The 11,840-nt window shown below is 39.5% G+C and overlaps 1 long non-coding RNA gene across 1 annotated transcript; it reads left to right on the top strand.

The window, feature by feature from the left end:
- The first annotated feature begins 875 nt into the window (after nt 1-875).
- On the top strand, nt 876-10,896 carry LOC137214980 (uncharacterized). Its single transcript, XR_010939116.1, has 3 exons — nt 876-935; nt 10,241-10,415; nt 10,743-10,896. It is a non-coding gene; the product is annotated as an uncharacterized lncRNA (long non-coding RNA).
- Nucleotides 10,897-11,840: the final 944 nt, after the last annotated feature.

Genomic DNA, 11,840 nt, shown 5'->3' with positions numbered 1-11,840 from the left:
TATCTCTCTAATTTTATCTGTCAGATATGCTCCACCAGAACAAAAGGAGAATATGGCAATAATTTTCTAGTCCCAGCAGTGAGAGAAGAGTATGAAACCTGTTGTAGATATAAATTCTGATAACTAGTGAAGAGTTCTCTGCCTTATGGCAGAAAAAGGAGATCCATGGCTTGGACTAATTATCCCCCTAAGCCAATATAGCGTATAAGATTTCATCTCATTATAATAACTCTGATTGATTGGATGGGGCTGCCTCGAGTACTCCGTGGGACGGATACAGGTCCGCATCAGAGCTTATCATGAAAACTGCGCAGTGATTGATTAACAATGTCTGTCATTGGTTCAGTAAGGGTAATAGTGGAACATATGTCAACCGTTTGTCTTTGCTATTCCACATCATCATTTCCCACGCATCTTCCCCTTTATTGGGGATTACATTCTGATCTAACAATTACTAATTTGTGTCCGTGTGTTCCTTGCTATTTGGGTAGGTACGATCTGAATGACAGACATCTATTTTTCAGTCACTAGATAGGTATTTTCTTCAGAGTAAAGAAAAAACAAAACAAACAAATAAAGCCAGAAACTAAAACCAGAAGTTTGACGTTATGATTTATATTAATCGTTTAGGGGTTTGATTAAATTGAGTCAGTTCCAGAGTCACAATCAACTGATAATGTAAATTCCTTCATGTGAAAATCTGACCTTGAGTGTGATCTTCCCAGAAGACATTCCCTGTTTGGGAAACTGGTCAGCTTACTTCTCTGACATCACTATATTCTTTCTTTCCAAAATAATTCGAAATACTTCAATAATTGTCAACTGGATGGCATCAGAGGTGGAACCAATGTGAAATAACTCATTATGACCAGAATGGAAGAAAAAACACAGCAGAAGAAGTTCAAGGGAAAAAAAAAAATAAGCCAACGTGAAGGGTAAATGATACTCTGCTAATTTATCAAGATTAGGCTGAATATCTCTAAGGTCAGTAAGGAATGAAAGGCTGGAGTATTCCAAACAGCTGCTTGGGCCTTATTTTACCATCAATGTGTGATTTAGGGGCTGAGAAAATACATGCTTTCTTGGCTCCAGAAGAGACATTTAGTATTAGGCTTCTTTCTCCACCTTTAAAGACAAGATGAGGTTGGGCTGTCTTTGCAATGTGATCGTTGATCATTGGAAATAAGTATTTGACAGGTGCTGCAGTTACAGACACCCTTATAAGCAAATGAGAGATGGGCTATATGTCAAGAGAAATTAGGAGAACATTTCAATCTGCCCAGTTACATGACTAAAAGAAAAATATTTCATTTTCTCATATTCTTCATGACTAAAAATTTTTTATAATCTCGTAAATCTTCAAACTCATAGTGTATACCAGTAACTTAACCATAAATATATTTCCAGGGTGTAATGATATTTATCTAATGAGACCGAGCCTCTGGCCAGCTGCCTGCCTGTACTATTTAGGGAGCCTTTCCCAAACCCTTTGATTTAACCCATTATACTCCCAAATGCTGCCTAGCGTAATTTAACAATAAATAAACAATTCCACTGGCAACTTTCATTCACATTTTATGTAACATAAATATGTAATTTTAAAGGTCTTATAATACGATCTATACCAATTTAGAATAATAGAAAGTTAGAGATTGATTTCTTTAACATGTGCATTTTCAACAGGGGTAATATTTCTCCCAAGAGGGTGAAAATTGGTTCTTAAATATTAAACTGGTTTGTGGCTCTCCAAAGAGCCACAGCACATACACAGATATACAGTATAGATCTGTGGTATTAAAATTTCAGGGAGAAGAGGTATGATTAGGTGAAAAAAAATGTCAGAAAACAGCTTCTCAAGGAGGCAATAATAAAAAGGTTGAGAAACACTGCTCTATCTCAATAATTTTGGAATTAATAATAGCTTTAATAATAACATTTGTTGTCTGTTTACCATGGACCAGGTTCTGTTTTAAGTGTGATACTGAGATTACCTCGTTCTCCCCGCCCACCTCCCACTTCACACCCCTCCTCTCCCCATGTAGCGTAGGTGCTTTTGTGTGTTCTTTTACATATGAATGTGGGAGTGCTACACCGAGAAGCACAAAGAGGACTAGAGAAGTAGTCAAGGCATTTGACCAAGCTCATCCAACTAGTAAGAGGCAGAGCTAGGATTTTAACCTAGACTGTCTGTCTTCAACCTCTTAACATGCACTTCATTGCCCTGTCCACCAGCTGCCTGTTCCACAGGTAAAAAGACGAAAGCCCAGAAAGGGCTTGTTGTTCTTCATCACCAGTCGGGCTAATCCTGGACTTAAGACACGTGCTATCCATCCAGGATAGCAACTTGTCCAGGATGTTGTCTAATACCATTTTTCTGCCACTAGGGTTCTTTTGATACAGTGTCCTTCTTGTCTTGGTAATGGGACAATTGACAATTGACAAAGGCCAGTTAAATCAAGTCAGTTGAGGGTGGTTTAATTCTTCTGTATCCTTGCTGATTTGTTGTTGTTTAATCATGCTATCTATTGTTGAAAGAGAAGGTTGAAGTCTTCAGATATAATTGTGGATTTCTCTGTCTCTCCTTTTCATTCTGTTAATTTTTCCTTCGTGTGTTTTGAAACTGTTTTTAGGTGAATACACACTTGATTGTTATGTCTCTTTGTCAGCCGACCTTTTAATCATTATACCATGTTCCTCTTTATTTCTGGTAATTTTGCTTGTTCTGAAGTGTACTTTGTCTGATATCCATAGAGTCACTCCACCTTTTTTTTTGATTAGTATTTTCATGGTACATCTTTTTCCATCCCTTTATTATTACTTACCTACAGCATTATATTTAAAAGTGTGTCTTGTAGAGAACATATCCTTGGATCTTATTTTTAAAATGTATTCTGACAATAACTGTTTTTTAAATAGTGTGATTAGTCTACTTACATTTCATGTGTATGTGATGATGTGTTTGGATTTAGGTGGACCATTCTGTTTTTTTTGTTTTCTGTTTCTTCCTTCTGTTTTTCATTTATAGGTTTCCTCTTTTCTGCTTTATTCTGGATTATTCGATTTTTATTTTTAGTATTCTATTTTAACTTTTCTATTGAGATTTTTACTGTATCACTTTAAAAGTTTTTTTGTGTTTGTTTCTTTTTTAGTTGTTGATTACAATATAAAATATAATATAGTATAACATGATATAATATAATATACTTAGCTTTTCACTTTCTGCTCAGAATTAATATTTTCAACTTCAAATGGAGTATAGAAACCTAACTACAATATAGGTACTTTTACCTTTCCCCTCTTTATTTATATGTAGTGTATTTATCATATGTATTTATACACATATTTATGTATATTATATGTAACATATATATAGTAATTATCATATGTATATTTGCATCATATGTATAATTACATCTATAGACATTGAAAACTCCATCAGTGTTATCATTTTTATGTTAACCATCATACATATTTTGACCAACTAAAGAGGAGCAGACTACTTTATTTTATTGACTGAGATGGTTACCATTTCTTGTGCTCCTCCTGCATTCTTGATGTTCCACGTTTCCTCCCAGTATCATTTCCCTTCTATCTAAAGAACCTCCTTTAACATGTCTTTCAGAGAAGATTCTGGTGACAATGAATCCTCTTAATTTTCCTTCATCTCAGAATGTCTTTATTCCACCTCCATTTGTGAAGGACATTTTTACTGGGTGTAGAATTCTGGGTTGACAGTTCTTTACCTGCAGAAATTTTTAAAAGTTCTCATTCCTCTGGTGTCCATGGATTCTGATGAGAAATCTATAGAAATTTGAATTGTTGTTCCCTTATATGTGCCTTTTTCCTCTAGCTGCTTTTAAGAGGTTTTTCTTTGTCTTTAGTTTTCAAGTCATGTTATGATATGTCTGGGTATGATTATTTAAAAATTTATTGTGTTTAGTGTTTGCTGAAGATAGAGGGGGAAAAATGTAATGGCTAGTTGCCTAATGCTGTTGGAATCATGCTCTCTGGTCAGGGAAAAGGATTCCCTTTCCTCAGTTTTAGGCATCTTCCCAGTCTGCTGCTGCTGTTGCAATGTGACAGGATTGTTCAGCAGCTGGGACAGAAACTTTAAATAAAGAAAAAGGGACTTCTCTTACTGTCTCTGATCCTTGCAACCCCCTTTCCTAATCCTTGGGTCAGAATACCGGTGTTCACACCAATGTCCACTTCTGGGTTCGAGCTGTGTGTGTGTCTGGGCTGGGTGACACTCAGGAGAAAAAGTGGGGATATTACCACCAGTTTGGTGATACTTCCAATTCTGCTTCCCTGATCTGCCTGCTACCATATATTTCTTAGATAACTGCTCCACGCATTCTGTCCAGGGTTGATATTTGCATTCAGTGGAAAGACAGGCTGGAGTGTGATTACCCCAGCTTGCCCAGAACTGATTGCAATCAGTTCTGTTTGTTTCTTTGTTTATATTGAGATATAGCTGATTTATAATATTATCTTAGTTTCAGGTGTACAACATAGTGATTCAATATTTTTATAGATTATGCTCCTTTTAAAGGTATTACAAAATAATGGCTATATTTCCCTATGATGTAGAATATGTTCTTGTAGCTTATTTATTTTATACACAGTAGTTTGTACCTCTTAATCCCCTACCCCTATCTTGCCCCTCCCTCCTTCCCTCTCCCCACTGGTAACTGCTAGTTTGTTCTCTGTATCTGTGAGTCTGTTTCTATTTTACTCATTTGTTTTAATTTTTAGATTCCACATGTAAGTGAGAACATACAGTATTTGTCTTCCTCTGTATGACTTATTTCACTAAGTATAATCTCCTCCAGGCCCAGCCATGTTGTTGCAAATGGCAAAATTTCATTCTTTTTCATGGCTGAGTAATAGTCCACTCTGGGTGTGTGTGTGTGTGTGTGTGTGTGTGCGTGTGTGTGTGTGTGTGTCACATCTTTTTATCCATTCATCTGCTGATGGACACTTAGGTTGTTTCCATATCTTGTAAATAGATTGGTATCGTAAATAATGCTCATATGAACATTGGGGTGCATGTATGTTTTGAATTAGTGTTTTTGTTTTCTTTGGATATATACCCAGCAGTGAATTGCTGGGTCATATGATAGTTATGTTTTTATTTTTTTGAGAGACCTTTTTACTGTTCTCCATAGTGACTGCACCAGTTTACATTCCCATAGTGCACGAGGGTACCTTTTTCTCCACATCCTCGCCAGCATTTGTTCTTTGTAGACTTTTCGATGATAGCCATTCTGTTAGGTGTATTTTATTTTATTCATTTATTTTTGAATTTTATTTTATTTGTATTTTTTATACAGCAGGTTCTTATTAGTTATCTGTCTCATACATATTAGTGTATACATGTCAATCTCAATCTCCCAATTCATCCCACCACCCCCAACCCCATTATTCCCCCTTGGTGTCCATACATTCGTTCTCTACATCTGTGTCTCTATTTCTGCCTTGCAAACCAGTTCATCTGTACCATTTTTCTAGATTCCGCATATATGCATTAATATATGATATTTGTTTTTCTCTTTCTGACTTACTTCACTCTGTATGACAGTCTCTAGATCCATCCATGTCTCTACAAATGACCCAATTTCGTTCCTTTCTATGGCTGAGTAATATTCCACTGTGTATATGTACCACATCTTCTTTATCCATCCGTCTGTCGATGGGCATTTAGGTTGCTTCCATGACCTAGCTATTGTAAACAGTGCTGCAATGAACATTGGGGTGCATGTGTCCTTTTGAATTATGGTTTTCTCTGGGTATGTGCGCAGTAGTGGGATTGCTGGGTCATATGGTAATTCTTTGTTTAGTTTTTTAAGGAACCTCCATACTGTTCTCCATAGCGGCTGTATCAATTTGCATTCCCACCAACAGTGCAAGAGGGTTCCCTTTTCTCCACACCCTCTCCAGCATTTGTTGTTTGTAGACTTTCTGATGATGCCCATTCTAACTGGTGTGAGGTGATACTTCATTGTAGTTTTGATTTGCATTTCTCTAATGATTAGTGATGTTGAGCAGCTTTTCATGTGCTTCTTGACCATCTGTATGTCTTCTTTGGAGAAATGTCTATTTAGGTCTTTTGCTGTTAGGTGTATTTTAAGTGTTCTTTGTTGACTTCTGAATAGCTGACATACATAGAGATTTGCATTCTTAATCGCTTACATTCCCTAAATTTTAAACATGTTTCAAAATTTGATGTGTCTTAAGTTGTAGATTTGTCTACCTTCTTGCTGCTGGATACCTGGGAGTTGTGGAAAGAATTTTAGGGGAAAGAGAAGTAAGATTCATTAAGTTAGTCCTTGCTGCAAAGTCCCTTGTGCACATTTGCCACATTTCATCTTCATCATAGTGCTTTTTCATGTGCATTATTTCCTCATTTTACAGAAGAAGATAAGCAAAGTTGCACAACTCAGTCAAGGGGCACATCCAAGCTCAGGTTTATTTGTTTAATTCCAAAGCCTGAGTTCTTTTCATCATATGATGCTGAGGATAGACTAATTTTATATTTTTGAAATGTGAGTATTTTTGAAAATAGCCTGTTTTTTTTAACCCATTAATATTTGAAAAGGCAATCAACATGTTGCTCTTATATTACCCGAAGAGGGCTCACTCTCTTGCTTGGAGTAACTCAAGGACCAACTGTCCTCTGATTCTCTTTTAAGACCTTTGTTAGGTGTTGTGATTTCATTAATAACCACCTGATCCCCTAGTAGAATATTAGCCTGAGAAGTTCAGACTTTCAGTTTATCAAGAAAGAAACCAGCTACATTCCACGTAGAATGTTTAGATTGGACAGGATATCAGGCTCATAAATACTAATTTGTGAGAAGTCACTGGGGTCTGTATGGATAAGTGGATTGACCTTCAGCAAGTACGTAACTGAGGAGCTGACTGGGCTGCCCCTTTGTCAGGAAATCCCAGAAGTAATGGATTTGACATGGTGGGAGCCGTGGATCCACTGTCCTCACTGCCTGATGAGATTGTCCTGGTGGCAGTAACATGTATTCTTTGGCAAACAGCCATTTCCGCAGCCCCAAACCAACAATTCAGTGGTTGAAAGCTGTGTCTTGGGAGGAGTGGCTCTAATTCCTTGGCAGCCTTCCCGGGGTTAGTGGTGTGGAGAAGCCCTATGAAGATTGAGGAAAAGATAGTGAGTGAGGTTAGCAGGTCAGACTGCAATCGTTAGCTTTCAAACAATAAAACAGACAAGAGCGGTACCCTGGGTCTACAAACTGCCTGAATTACATGGGATTGTTTACCTCTGCATTTTCTAGGGAAAGGGGCAATTCTTTAAATTCATCAAGGACCCAGCAAAATTAAGAATCCTTGGTCTATCTGTTATGTCAACAGTGTAGATCTGTGGTCAGTGCCTGTGCTATGTATGGAGGAAATAATCAGTAATAACAGGAAAAGTGTGAGAGGGGCAGCCGAGAGCCTCCACCAAGGGGGAAAGCCACCCATGTGAGGTACTATTAAAATATTAGCTGGTTTTCTTTCTGTGTCCCTACCGTGTTTCAGTTCAGTTGATTTGAATTTGACAATGATGACCCAAAGACCGAAAAAACCATGGCCTTCAGGGAAGCTGGATGAAGGATGGATGGAAACTGTACTATTTTTACAACTCTTCTGTAATTCTAAAATTTTATATATCAAAGGAGGGATATATCTATATCTATCTATCTGTCTATCTATATATGTATGTCCATCCTTTGGAATATGATACAGTCTAGAAGACAAGTTCTATTATCCGAATGGATGAGGCTGACCTTGGAAATTTTGATAGCAAGTAGACCAGGGTAAGCATAGGGCAGTATTTAAGAGCATGGACTCTGGGATTAAGAATTCCTGGGTGTGATTCTCAGACCTAGTATTCACCCACTGTGTGAACTTCGTCATTTTACATACCCGTATTTTACAGATGAGAACACTGAGGCTCAGAGAGTTTAATAATGGATACCTACATCACGTGGCGGTCACGGGACTTAAACGAAATAAGTAAAAAGTGCCTGGCACATAGAAAGCATCCAGTGAGTGTTTGCTGTTAATGTGATTATGATCACAATTATTATCAAAGTGGAGACAGGAGATTTTTAGAAAACATGAGCAGGCTGGTGAGATCAGGTAAATTCTAAGCCCTGAGAGCTGATGACCTTCCTTTATGTCAGGTGGTTTCAGGGAATGAAGCTACAGAAAGAGGTGGTAGTCAGTGGGGGAAAATTGGGGGAAAAGTCAATGAATGTAGGATACAAGGAAACAAGCTGGGCTGACAGGGGCCGCATTGGGAAATTTCTGCATCTTCAGAGACACAACAGAGAAGGGCAGGCCAATCACTCACGAGACTCCTAGAAGCCCTATATTATTAATAATTAATATAATAAACCCTGAACATCTCATAAGTCTGATTTGTTGGGAATCATCGTTTTGGAAATCAGGTAGGGCTTGATTTCTTTTTTCTCAGATGGGTTTTTAATTCATAGGTACTTTTGAGTAAGACCGTTTCTTTCCCTTTTTATTTGGGGGCTTTGAGATCTTTCTGTAATAGGGATCTGATTGCCATCTTAACGAATTGTTAAAGTTCTGAGAAAACTTGCCTCTCACCCCCACTCCATCCCCGCCATGTACACAATGACCTCTGAATGCTTTAGACCAGCTTTCGAAATGTAACTCCATTAACCCAAATGTGACAGTAAGAAACAAGTCCAAATATTATGAAAACGATGCAGCCGTGACCTGCAATCACTTTCCTCCATTCTAACTGTAGACAAAGCATGTTATTTCCCCCTTGAACTTAACCATGATTTCAACATGATATGTTATCATTTTAATGTCTGTGGTCTTACTCAAGAATTGAGTGATGAAAAACCAAGACACATGAAAAATGGTCCATGGTAAAAGCCTGTCTTAAGAGCACGTTCAGAAAGAGATTACACTAATTGCATCCAGGGGAATGTGGGTTATGAGTGACTAGACTTGTGTTCCTCTTTAGGGTTACCGTCTCTCAGTGTGTTTCTTTATTTGATATGAAATTCTATTAGAAAAGAGTTTGCCTGGATAATGAATGTACCGATAACAGAAAGGGAAAACATCATGAAGCCAGAGAACTTCGGTTGAGCAAGGCTGCTGATGGTGACTATGGGATGTGAACACAGCCACAGGCTTTGATTTCTTGTTTTTACTGATGGGCACATTTCAGTTTTATATGGTCCATAGGCTTGCTTACAGAGGTAGTTAATGTTAGAACGTTTTTTGATGGTGGTGGTGTGTGTGCGTGTAACAAGGTGGGATAAATCAGAGATCTCCTAGAAATAGGGGAAGACATAGCTAGAAGAAGTATTTTTCAGAGTACAAAGGAAATATTTCTTTTGAACATCCAGGTTCTAGAGATCTGGGGTCATGACAGAACAAAATCAATGTCCTCCGGAAGTAATCTCTCTCATTGGTTTTTTGTAAAAGATAAGCACCTCTACATTTCTTTATTATAAAAATCGTGCTCACTTAGAATATCTGGAAAGCAAAGAAAAGTTAGGAAAAAATGAAAAGCCCCCAGCAAATACAACACTGAGATAAACAACGTGAACACATTTTTTTGCAATAATTTCAAGTAAAATAAGTGTTTATTTCTACATAACTGCTGCTATCGTGAATATACAATTATGTATCCTGCTTTGTATCCATGGTGAAAAATGTCCCCATATGACTGAAATATTATCTTAAAGTTGAAGGAGAGTGTGGCTCCCACGCATCAGAAAGGCAGGGCTCCCTACACAGCCAGAGCTGGAAGGAAGTGTCCTCCACGGCTGGGCGAACACCCACCATCTGCTAATGCAGAGCATCCTTGCTCGGCATCACAGTCTTGATAAAGGCTTGAGTGGTATTGAAGAGAGAGGTCTCATGGCTTCTAATTGGTGCTGATTGCTAATCTTATATCTGTCACAGTTGAATGACATTGTTTCTCGTCTCTGCCTTTCTTTCCCATTTGATGATTGCCGAGATACTTTCGGCTCTAGGATGCTCTGTGTCTAGACTTAGTATACCTTAGTACCATGGAACATTGGTTCTCCCCCCTCCCCCTTCCTCTCCCCTCCCCCTTCCTCTCGCCTCCCCCTCCTCCCCCCTCCTTCTTCCATTTTCATTGTTTCAATGCCTTTCTCTTGTGTTGTTGCTCTATTCCGGACACTGACATGTTTTCTCATGTTGTGTTCACAATCAGCCTGCGAAATAGGTATTCCTGTTAACCTCATGTGACAGGCAAGGCAAGTGAAGCTCAGAGGGGCGGCGGAGTGAGTGGGGGAAGCTGAGCTCCCACGCTGCCATCCAGTCACTCCTGGAGACAGGCTGCTTTCAAGGAGCTGAGCGGTCATCACCCCGAGCTGGACACTCACTCAGTCAGTCCACCAGGCTAGTCTGTTGGTCACTCATTTACTCACTTATTGGCTCACTGGTCATGGTAGACAGGATAATGACTCCTAAGATGACCCTGTCTTAAGCCTCAGAAGTCGTAAACATGTTACGTGGCAGAAGGAAATTAAGGCTGCAGATGGAAACGTTTCCTAATCAACGATCCTTAATAGAGGCTAGTATGCAGGTAACCTGTGCGTATCAGGTGGGCCCAATGTAATCACAAGAGTCTTTAAAAGTGGAAGCAGGAGGCGAAGAAGCGTCAGTGTCGAGGTACGGGGTGTGAGAGTCAACAGCTTCTGCTGGCCTTGCAGGTACAACGGGTCCAGAGCCAAGGGTTGCAGGTGGGCTCCAGAAGCTGGAAAAGGCAAGGAGACAGATGCTCCTCTGGAACCTCCTGGAAGAAGTACAGCCTTGCTCACCTCCCGATTTTAGCCCAACGAGTCTGTCCTCAGATTTCTGACCTCCAGAACGGTAAGATAATAAATTTGTATTATTCTGCGCCGTTTGGTATATGGTGATTTCTTACGGCAGTCATTTTCGAAAGTAATACACATGCTGGGTTCTGAGAGAATTATCAGACGCCTGGAGCGTTACCGTATCGATGCCCCGGGGCTCTGTGTGGTCGATGAGAGCAGCACGGGCTTCTAGCAGGTGTTGGTGTCTGGAGCAGCTGAGTGGTAGCTTCAAGGTTCTGTGGAGTTGCTTGATTTAGAACGGGACTTGGCCAGTTGTCAGGGGCCTGGTTGGGACCAGCTCCTAGCAAGTGATCGGGCGGCGTCTCCAAGTACGAGTCGGTCAGGTTTGAAGGGATGTGGAGTTCTGTGGTCTGGAACATAGGATCAAGAGCAGTGCTGTCCAGTGGGAGCACAAACACCCTATGCGAGTCGGTTTTCAGTCTTCAGAGAATATATTTTATACTTTTTCTCTATCTTCCGAAGTTCAGACTTTTAGAAAAAGGAAGCACATGTTGTTCAAAAAACAGTTATTGATTTTTTTTTTTTTTTTTTTTTTGCGGTACACGGGCCTCTCACTGCTGTGGCCTCTCCCGTTGCGGAGCACAGGCTCCGGACGCGCAGGCCCAGCGGCCATGGCTCACGGGCCCAGCCGCTCCGCGGCATGTGGGATCTTCCCAGACCGGGGCACGAACCTGTGTCCCCTGCATCCATTTTGAAATGGGAATTATATCAGACTGTTGGCTCAGAAAATATAAAAAGACAATGGAAACACACGTTGTTTGTTTCAACATGATGGAAATAGAAAATAATTCTCAGCAAGAAAACATCACCCAAAGGCAAGAAGCCGAAAGAGCAATAGTGGTTAATATACTAATATAATAAATCTAAGCCTGAATGCTTTCTCTTATGTTTAAACAAAAGAGCAATAGTAATTCTATTCTGTAAGACTATCCC

Source organism: Pseudorca crassidens, chromosome 20 (assembly GCF_039906515.1).
Source record: "Pseudorca crassidens isolate mPseCra1 chromosome 20, mPseCra1.hap1, whole genome shotgun sequence".
NCBI classification, from domain to species: Eukaryota; Metazoa; Chordata; class Mammalia; order Artiodactyla; family Delphinidae; genus Pseudorca; species Pseudorca crassidens.
The sequence above is the reverse complement of the archived record's forward strand: the minus strand, read 5'-3'. Positions and strand labels throughout refer to the sequence as shown.